We start from the raw sequence: 12,098 nt of genomic DNA on the forward strand, positions 1-12,098 counted from the left end.
CATTACATCTTCGCCTCTATATTGACACATTAGAAAAGTTGGTATCCTGTCCTCAACCCGAACACCACAACCCTACCCTGCTACAGGTCAGTGTGTTGAATCACTTACTGTTTAACTCTGGTATTTTCCTGTTACAGCTTGTTTGTGGTCCAGTAATTACTACACTTTTTGCCATCTCTATTTAGTGTAAATAACAGTTGTTTTTTTTGCCAACTTTTGTAGAATGGAAGTCTTAGCTGATTTAACCAGGATTGACAGTCATGAATGTACACTTCTAATGGTGGTACAAGAGACTTGGGCAGGAACAAGCAAGGGACACGCAGGAACATATTCATGGTTTTAGACTGGTGCCATCCACATCAACTTTGAAGCCATTTTGGGAGGAAGGCAAGGAGGATTCTAGGCCTGAGGTTAGCATATTTTTAGAAGGCAAATCTAGGACTCCCAAGGCTCTGAGCCTGATCTAAAGTTTCACACTAAGTTGGGCTCTGAAACTCTCAGCCACAAATTTTGCTGAGCCTCACAACTCAATAAAATCGTTTTAAAATTACAGGTTCAATCGATTTGTGTGTATATTACTGGACTCGCTTTGCACTCTCGTTTATCTCCTGCAAATAGAAGTATTAAGGGGAAAGTAGGTGAACCAATAGTTTTTGGCTAATTTGCTAACAGTTTCAAAGGGGAATACTCAATACTTCATTTTAATTTCTCAATATTTGTAATACCCCGGAGTTCAGAGTTATTGGCCAAGTGCACAGCCAAAGAAATTCACAGAGTCAAGTGACAATTATGTACACAAGTCTTTGAAATTATTCTGGCAACAAAAAAAGAAAAGAGGAAAAGATCAATTTAAGACAAGAAAAAGGTTTCCAAAACCTGACAAGAGCAGAACGAAAAGCACTGGAAGACCTGAAGAATAACGAAGCCCTCACCATCAAACCAGCTGACAAAGGGGGTGCAATTGTGCTGATGAACAAAACCATGTACAGGAATGAGTGCAATCTGCTACTCTCAGGCGGCACCAGTTATGAAATCCACACAGGAGACCCAACACCGCGTCTAATCAACAAAATCAAAAACATGGTGGATGAAGCACTCTGCCATGACTGGATTTTGAACAGGAGGCTGATTTCCTCATCAGTGAGACCCCAAGAATACCAAGGTTCTATACACTCCCTAAAATTCACAAAGGGAAAATGCCACCCCCCCCCCGGACAGACCGATAGTTTTAGGCATTGGATCAGTTTTGGAGCCTCTCGCAATTTTGCGATTGGTTTTCAAAACTGATAGTCCAGAAATCTCCATCCTATCTCAAAGATGCCAAAGATGTATTGTGTCTACTTTGATACCTACAAATCAACATCACAGACTTGGGCCCAGATGTAGGTAATAGCAAATTACCAAATGGTAAATACCAAAAATGTTACCGATTCGGTATTCACTATTCGGTAATTGCTATGTAGGTAAAATATTCGGTAAAAATACCGAATAAGTAAGATTCAGTAATTACCAATTCGGTAATTACCGAATCTGTATTTGCCATTGATTCCTATGGGCCTTGAAGCCCATAGGATTCCATAGCAAATACCGATTTGGTAATTACCGAATCGGTAATTTTATCGATTTTACAAGGGAGAAAGGGTGTCACTTTGACGCCCTGTTTCACCCCTGTTTCTGGTTTGTGTGCCATGTGAAAATCAATGTATTGAGGCCAAATGCACAGCAGTTTTACCAATGATATCCTGTATATTTTTTTGAATGGTTATGGGTGCTCCGTAGGTGACTTCCGGCATCCCAGGAAGTCCTATATCGAAGAACACTTGTGTTTCTAGTGGACCACTAGACCCATCCTATGGGCACACCTTGTCCCCTCAGTTGTGAAAATGAGGGTTCCAACACAAACTTTGATAGTCCAATATTTTGTTGATTTTATTCTTTACACTTTTAGTGATATGTTTTTCTTAGTTTCATCAACGTTCCTTAAACTTTGTACATTCAACATACAACATTGTTAGAATCAATCCAATGCATTTCGGGCATTTATCTCAGCCCTTCATCAGGGAATAACACTAGAACAATAAAAGTAAAAATAATCAGTAAAGTATGTAGTGTAATGTCATGATTACATCATTTTGAAACCTAACTTTTTTATATGTGCTCTTAAAAAGGAGTTTCAAATGGATCATGTGCAACTTAAAGTGCAATCTAAGAATGTTATCCTTCAACACCTGTTAAACCTTACTGCCCGTTGGTTGAAAAAAATGTAACGGTTCACATCTCACTTACATGCCGGTTCCTATCATGTTCTCATCTGCCTCGAGATGCGAAAGCTAAAAGAGAAAGTGTAAACCACCATTCACTATCGTGACGCTATATTGGAAAGAATTGCCGTATACCGGAGACATTGAGCAGACTTGACGATCCTACCAATAAGTTTGGTTTGATTATACAATGACCGCATGAGCGCGTAGTGTTTATTATTTTAGGAGAACAGGAAGATAGTGAATGGTGGTTTACACTTTTTCTTTTTCTTTTTCTTAGATTGCACTTTATGTTGCACATGATCCATTTGAAAGTCCTTTTTAAGAGCACATATAAAAAAGTTAGGTTTCAAAATGATGTAATCATGACATTACACTACATACGTTACTGAATATTTTTGCTTTTATTGTTCTAGTGTTATTCCCTGCTGAAGGGCTGAGATAAATGCCCGAAATGCATAGGATTGATTATAACAATGTCGTATGTTGAATGTACAAAGTTTAAGGAACGTTGATGAAACTAAGAAAAACATATCACTAAAAGTGTAAAGAATAAAATCAACAAAATATTGTACTATCAAAGTTTGTGTTGGAACCCTCATTTTCACAACTGAGGGGAAAAGGTGTGCTCATAGGGATTGGTCTAGTGGTCCACTAGAAACACAAGTGTTCTTCAATATAGGACTTCCTGGGACGCCGGATGTCACCTACGGAGCACCCATAACCATTCAAAAAAAATATACAGGATATCATTGGTAAAACTGCTGTGCATTTGGCCTCAATGCATTGATTTTCAATTATTCTTACGTCCCACGAGACAAACAGCACGCAAATATAAAAATGAGTAACTATGATGAAATTTCAAGAAGCACTGAAGCTAGGGCAGATACATTTGCATTCAAAACGGTACTAAGCAGACCGGATATATGCCTTAATTAGGGAGGAACTCGTGCAAGAACCTACAAATCGGTCTAAGGAACAGAACATAAGACAACTCATCTACCTCACAAAATGACAAATCAACCAAAAACTACATGCAAGTACTTTAATCAAGTACTACCGGAACCAACGTATACCACGGGCCCTACGGATTGCTCTGAAACCTTCTTTCTGTAAAAATTCAAAAAGTTTCCAAGACAAATGGTTTGCAATATTAAATAAATGCTCGCTGGATCTCATTCTCCTAATAATAGAAAAACTCTCTGACATTCTTGAGGAATTAACCAAAGAGATCTCGGAAGTGTCCACGGAATTAGCAAATATGATGTCAGAGGATGAACTTAAAAAAACTTTGGGAGATATCAAAGAACAAATGGAGCAACACACACGGGACATTAATGAGAGAAAGATTTGCAAATATAAGTGAGATAGTCTCGACTATAAACTTGGAGAGGGGTACACATGGGCCGAGATATACGCCCAAAAAAGACGGAATCGACCATATACATCAAACACAGAAACATCATCATCAGGTAGTGATACTTCCCAAAGAACCCAGAGACAACAACAAAGAAGCAAGATTCCAGACACGTCACAACTTGAGCAACCGACTGTAAGCACGGTAGTGGAATCAAATTCTTTTTTAGATCAGGGCCAGGCCCAAAAAGGAGACCCAGGAGAGGGCAGAACAAAAGAAAAAGAAAAAGACCACCCCAACACGAGGAGCACAACAGGAATAGTCAAAGACAAGAAAGGGAAGAAGACGTAGAACAATTAGTCATTAATATCAGTGACTATGAATTACGTGCACATGAAATTGCTTTATTACAACGAGGAACATCGTTCATACCAACCACGGATACAGATCCTTTAGAACTCGAAGTCAGTTTTTTCAAACTGATGAGGAAATTGCGCTTACGCCACTTTTTTTGATAACGTACTACCAAGACAAGACACAAGGGAAATAGATCAACTACAAGGATTAAGACCACCTAGCTCTTTCCAGGCACCGGTTAGCGACAAGACACTTGACATATTTGAAAAACTAGTGAAGCAGGATCTAACCCACATAAAACACAAAAGCTTAAAAAAAACATCACAAGAAAAGACCTAGATACCTTGAACAAACTGGCTTCACAAACAGATATCATATGCACAAAAGCGGATAAGGGTGGAGCGACTGTTATAATGAACACCAGCATGTATGAAGAGAAGGTTATGGAACACATAATGGACACAGATACCTATATGAAACTAGACGGTAATCCCACTATGGAATACATGAAACATCTGAAAATGATTGTAGAGAAAGCTCATGAGATGGGAATTATAAACGACAGAACCAAGAAGTTTCTCATTACAGCCAATCCCAAAAGTCCAGTTTTACACACGATACCGGAAATCCATAAAAACCTCAGAAATCCACCCTTACGACCAATTGTTTCAACCTGTGGGAGCTTACACGAACCGGTTGGCCAACTATTAGATAAATACTTACAAGCAGCAGTAAAAAACATAAGAACTTATGTGAAGGACACAACAGACTTTTTACTCAAATTGGATGGATTAACTATTGACCCAGAGGAAAATCTGATTTTGTGTACTGCAGATGTACGTTCTTTGTATACTTCTATACCCCATTCAGTGGGCATAGAAGCAGTGGAAAAGGCATTACTCAACATGGACCTGGAGTTACCATTTCAAACGTTCCTAATGAAGCTAATGGTATTTACACTATACCAGAGCTATTTTCGATATAAGGATATGTGGTATCAACAATTGGTGGGAACAGCAATGGGCAATTCGGCAGCGCCGGTATACGCGAATATCTTCATGGAGGACTATGAGGAAACCCACATATTTGCAAAAACTGAATGGAAAAACAACCTAAAACTTCTAATAAGATACATAGATGACATATTTATAATATGGAAAACCTCGAAGGAGGCATTACAATCTGCCCTCACAGGATTCAACAATGTAGATGAACGCATTCAATTAACATGGGACATTTCGGAAACAAATGTTACCTTTCTGGATGTAAGAGTATCAATTACTAATGAAGGTTTTGAAACAGATCTATTTGTCAAAAGCACGGATAGAAACAATATGTTGCACTATTCGAGTTTTCATGAGCCTAATCTAAAGAAATATCTTCCTTTCTCTCAGATGGCAAGGGTAAAAAGGATAACATCAAAACAGAATACAATGCAATTAAGACTAGATGAGATGTCAACTAGATTTAGGAAAAGAGGGTACTTGGAGAACATAATTGAACAGTCCAGGAAAAAAGTAGATGCAATAGAGAGACGAGAATTACTGAAAACCACAAATAAAAAGGAACAAACCAGGATGGTTGTAGTTTCTAAATTCTCAACAGCCAGTACCAAATTCAGGAGAATCATCACAAAGCATAAGGAAGATATTAAATCTTGAACCAGACTTTAATAAGGCATTTGAAAATCTCCCAATATTTGCATATACACAAGCATGGAGGTGAAATACTCAAACACAAACCACTCAGGATGGAAACATTTAATGGTACGAAAGCCTGCCTTAATTGCGGTAACTGCAATAGTATTATTATCAAGGGCAACAAGATTAATCATCCCATGAAAGGATTTGAAGTTAAATTAAGGGTGAATGCCACCTGTGACACAGCGAATGTCATATATGCACTGAAATGCCCATGCGGGAAATTATACATTGGCAAAACTGAGAGTGACTGAGAGAGACTGACGGAGCACAAGTCAAACATACGTTTAAAGAATATGAAATCTTCAATTGCCGTTCCCTTTATGGAAGAAAAACACAACATATCCCAACTGAAATTTACAATACTAGAAACTGTTGATAAAGTGGAAGGAAGAGACAATACTAAATATCTTTTGCAAAGGGAGAATTATTGGATACAGAAACTGTCCACGAACAAACCACACGGTCTCAACAACCGGATCGAACTATCATGTTACTTGTGAACTATATGAATGTTCCTTTGACCAAATATGTAGCTATTGCGATGTATTTCTAAATTTCTCGATTGTTAATTTTTAATTTTTATTTTCATGATTGCATCATGAGCACTTACATGAATATTGATATAGAAACATGCAACACTTCTCTTATAGCTCCGCACACTTAGACACAGGACTGGTTTATCTTTACACATCGTAGGTTCTAGCCTCACCCTCGATTTTGACTCATACGTAACATTCTTTTTTTGCGTTTCTTTTGAGTTTTCCTAAAATGCTGTTGGAGACTGAGATCAGAATAGGAGTGGGCTACGCGCCATTTTTCGGTCGTATGATTAATATTGACATTTAAAATGTCACTTCGTCTTGAGAACATCAGAATTAGGGAAAGCAGGCTGTTGTTTAGCTTCATTGGATCACGTGACCGGAATAACTTGATCTTAAATGGGAGCCTCGAGAGGAATTTTTTGAGACGCTATCGGCGTTTGGATAGAATTGCCGTATACCGGAGACATTGAGCAGACTTGACGATCCTACCAATAAGGTTGGTTTGATTATACAATGACCGCATGAGCGCGTAGTGTTTATTATTTTAGGAGAACAGGACAATAGTGAATGGTGGTTTACACTTTTTCTTTTAGCTTTCGCATCTCGAGGCAGATGAGAACACGATAGGAACCGGCATGTAAATGAGATATGAACGTTACGTTTTTTTCAACCCACGGGCAGTAAGGTTTAACAGGTGTTGGAGGATAACATTCTTAGATTGCACTTTAAGTTGCATAAGATCCATTTGAAAATCCTTTTTAAGAGCACATATAAAAAAGTTAGGTTTCAAAATGATGTAATCATGACATTACACTACATACTTTACTGATTATTTTTGCTTTTATTGTGCTAGTGTTATTCCCTGATGAAGGGCTGAGATAAATGCCCGAAATGCATGGGATTGATTCTAACAATGTCGTATGTTGAATGTACAAAGTTTAAGGAACGTTGATGAAACTAAGAAAAACTTATCACTAAAAGTGTAGAGAATAAAAGCAACAAAATATTGGACTATCAAAGTTTGTGTTGGAACCCTCATTTTCACAACTGAGGGGTGCCCATAGGGATGGGTCTAGTGGTCCACTAGAAACACAAGTGTTCTTGTGTGCCATGTGACACACAGACATGCCCTTAGGGCATGTCTGTGTGTCACATGGCACAGGTGTACATGCACAGATGTGCATGTACACTAGAATTCGTTATTTACCATGGAATAGTATTCCATGGTAAATAACGATTCGGTAAGGGCCTGTGGCACTGATTACAGTGCCACCTACATATGGATTTACAGAATCGGTAAATTTACCGATTCTGTAAATGTACTGATTCTGTAAATTTACCGAATTGGTAAATATACAGATTCTGTAAATATGAGGCCCCCTACATGTCAAATCCCAAATACCGGTCGGTAACGGCTGATATCGGCCGTTACCGACCGGTATTTGGCGACCTACATTTGGCCCAAAATCTTTATTACCATGGACATTGAGGCCCTGTACATGAGCATCCCACAAAGACGGACCCTGGCAGTTGTTGAGGAAATTTTGCTGAAATTGGAATGGAATTTCTTCACTCCCAAACATTTCATCATGGAGTGTGCAGAGATTGCCCTCATAGAGAATTTTTTGAATTTGAAGAAGTGATTTACCATCAAATCACAGGTACATTGATGGGCAGTACATTCGCCCCCAGTCTGGCGTGTCTGGATGTACACCAATTCGTGGAATACTATATTTTCAACACCAACAACCCCTTCGCTGAACAAATTAAAACATGGAAGCGTTATAGCGATGAAGTGTTCATCGTATGGAGAGTGGACGAGGATACAGCAAAATGTTTTGTGGACTGGGTGAAAACAAAAGACAGTCATCTGAGATTTACCAATTCCATCAGCAAGCATCATGCCATCTTTCTCAATCTGGATATTAGCATAACAGAGAGAGCACCAGTACGAACGTACATAACAAACCCACGGACAAGAACAGCCTCCTATTATACGAGAGCTACCACCCTAAAGCAGTGAGTGACACCCTGCCAGTGGGCCAGTTCTTACGGGTACGCAGGAACTGCTCAGAGACAGAGAACTTCACTATGCAGGCGGAGGAACTTGAAAAGAAACTACTGGACCATCATTACCCAGGAAGATGATTAAGAAAGCCAAAAAGAGAGCCAGGAATAATAACTGCGAGGCCTTGTTAGAGGACAGTAACAAGGAGAAACCAGGTCGCATTGTGTGTGTCACAACATACACCCCAGCCTCAAACACTGTACAGAGGATTATCAGGAAGTACTGGCACATTCTGTATGGAGCCGACCAACAATGGGAACCCCCACTCTTCGCTTTCAAAAGGAGCAAGAGCATTCAAGATGTTCTAGGACATGCTAAAGACCCTCCAACATCGATGGACAACCAGGTCACCCTATGGAACACGCAGAGACCCACTGGCAATTTCGCCTGTAGAGGCTGCGTGGTATGCCCACTCACCATAACCACCAAAGAATTGGACATAGGCACTGGGAACCTGTGGAAACCTTAACAGTTTCAGCAACTGTAACACTGAAAATGTGGTCTATCTCCTGACATGCCCCTGCGGTGTTATGTACGTGGCATGACCACCAGGAAGATTAAGGTTCACATTAATGAAAATCGTAGCACGATACGATGCAGAAAAACAAACACCAAACTCACCAGGCATTTCTTGGAATCCATGTATGCAAAAAAGGAGGGGGTACCCCCGACTAGAGTTCCTAATTCGGGATAGACAAATCGGTTGAAAAAACAAGTAATTAGGAACAATTTTAGCTAGTGGACATGAACTGACATCAGACAGTAATGACTATATTTGAACAACGTGCATGGTACAAAAATATATATTTTATTTTATTGAAAGGTTTCTTTATGGTTAAAAAGCAAACTTTTTTTGCGTGTCTCCTCTGTACATGTGATGGTCAATCTACATATACACAATACTGTACAGTTTTACTCATTTCAGTTTTTAGTACATTTCATAACATTTCATTGTCTGGAGACTATATTGGGGGAGCTAAACAAACTGATCGTTTCAATCTTAAAACATGGCTAAAGGTAACAACTACGCGCGTTTCGGCTGAGGGCCTTCATCAGGAAGCCATGAAATTTCCAAGTGAACCTATGCAAACGGAAGATAATAATACATATCAGTGTCAGTAGATTGTCCCAATCATATACGTGGTCAAAAAACATACAGTGCAATTTTACAAGTTTGTGGTTAAAAATACGGGCAAAAATGCCCTGAGGGTACTCAAACCTGTCCTACTATCTACAAACTATCTACAAACATATATTCAACATGGTGCTCATCCTGACTGGTTTTACATAAATATATACAGCATTGCCTAACTGACAATACATGGATGTATCTACATAAATATGTACAACATGATGCACATCCTGACTGACTGTACATAAATATATACAACACTGTGCACAACCACAGTGGGGGAAAAGAAAGAAATTGATGAAAACAAGGAGAAGTAACAAAAATAAGAGCTGCGCAGGTCACTGGGGTATAAGAGTAGGGTTAAGAGATGGGCAGTTCAGAATGCTGGAAGATCTGAACATTTTCCTATGAGCACAAACATTAAAATCGTGACGATGAATGTATGCGGGCTGAATGATAGAACAAAAAGGCAGCGGGTATCTCTATTACTGAAAAACACCGGGGCGGATTTTTTTTTGCTTACAGGAAACACATGTAGGAAGGGAATAGGTCATTTTTGTTGGAGCAAATGGGATTTTGGGTACTAGCTAACTCCAAACAGGGGGCCAGAATTAGAGGGGTTGCTATCCTGACAAAACACTCAAATATAAGAACGAGGAAGAAATTCGAGGACCAGTGGGGGAGATGTGCCTTGATCGAGTGCTTCATAGGGGAAGAATGGGTCACTATAGGCTCTATCTATGGGTCGACAGAGGATGATCCAGAGTTGTTTGAATTTCTAGACATCGAACCACCCGCGTGGGCACCAAGAGCTATCTTGGCAGGAGATTTTAATATTGATGGGGCTAGGGGATTGGGGCTAGATTCTATGGGACAATACCAGGGGAGGAAAAAGAGGGTATGTAGGGCAATTCAGAATCTAGCCAGAAATAACACATTGACGGATGTGTGGGGGGGCCAAGAAACCTTCTGATCCTGGCTATACATTTTTTTCGGCTCCGCACCGGAAATGCGTTAGATTAGATTATTTTTTTGTATCTAGGACACTATTAGGTACTTCAGCGATAGATAGGATGCCAAGGATCTTGTCAGATCATAATCCCCTCAAGTTAACAATAGAAGGAAGCGGGTTCAAGAGAGTGATAGGATCATGGACATTTGAAAGGGGATTATTGAAAGATGACGACTACATTACACATATGCACTTGTGGATTAGGGATTTTTGGGACATTAATAGGGGGAGCACCACCATTGGGAATGACTGGGACACATTTAAGGCAGGGGTAAGAGGGGAAACTTTGAGCTACTCTATCGCCAAACGAAGGAAGGAAAAAATAGAGGGTGAACGGGTAAATAATGCCCTGAGAATAGCGGAAGCAAGATTGGAACAAGCCACATTAGATCAGAGCGAATACAATGAGTGGGTTTTGGAAGTAACGATAGCAAGAGCAGAGGCTGTAGAAGGGGTGACAATTAAGGCTGCTAGATTATATGATACACAGAGAGAAAGGTGCTACGAATTTAGTGAAAAGATAGGACATACCTTAGCAGCACGTACAAGACAAAGGGTGGCTAAGGGAGAGATTAAAGAAATAAAAGACAACACTGGGCGTTTAATCACGGATGAGAAGGATATAGCAGAGGTATTTAGGGAGTTTTACAGCAAGCTATACAAGGAAGAACAAGTACGGGACAGGGGGGAAATATCGGACTACCTACAGAATATCCCGGGCAAGGTTTTAAATAGGGAGGATAGAGAGTTTCTTGATGCTGACCTGAGAGATGAGGAGATTAATGAGGCTATATTGGGTTTGCCAAAGGGGAAAGCAGCAGGTCCAGACTTGATACCAGGAGAGTTTTATAAGGTATTCCTGCACTCAATATTTAAAGATTTAGCAAGAACATTTTGGGGGGTGCAACATGGCCAGGCAATACCGGTAAGTTGGGCCGGGGCGGACATCGTAATAGTATTGAAAAAAGGAAAGGATGCAACAGAACCAGGGTCGTACCGCCCCATAACATTAATTAACGCAGACACCAAAATATTCTCGAAAATACAGGCAGATAGATTCGCTAAGATAATAACCCAATTAGTCAGCACTAATCAACATGGCTTTATACCACAAAGGGGCACTACACTTCATATCAGGAAAATGATAACACTCTTTGATGTTCAGGAAGTAGAAGGGAAACCTATAGCGGCCATGTTATTGGACGCAGAAAAAGCCTTTGACAGGGTGGCATGGGAGTATTTGTGGGCGGTTTTAAGAAGGGGAGGGGTAGGTGAGGTTTTTGTCAAAGTCATTCAATCACTCTATACGAACCCTACTGCCTGTGTTAGGGTGAACTCTGGCCGCACTAGACCCCTGGATATTACAAGGGGCACTCGGCAAGGATGCCCTTGCTCGCCCCTATTATTTGCTATGTACATCGACCCCTTGATATTGAGGTTAGAGCAGAACGATCGAATTAATCCAATAAACACTAGCAGGGGAGATATTAAGGTCCTAGCATATGCAGATGATATTGCGGTCATTACACCTAGCCCAATAGATGCAATAAGGGAAAAGAATTAGAGGCAGATCGGTTCAGAAGAATAGCAGGGTATGCTCTGAACAAAAGCAAGTCACAAATTATAAAGAATGTCTACACAATATGTACTGATGCAAGGGTGGTTG

This window comes from Lissotriton vulgaris, chromosome 3_1, assembly GCF_964263255.1.
Source record: "Lissotriton vulgaris chromosome 3_1, aLisVul1.2, whole genome shotgun sequence".
NCBI classification, from domain to species: Eukaryota; Metazoa; Chordata; class Amphibia; order Caudata; family Salamandridae; genus Lissotriton; species Lissotriton vulgaris.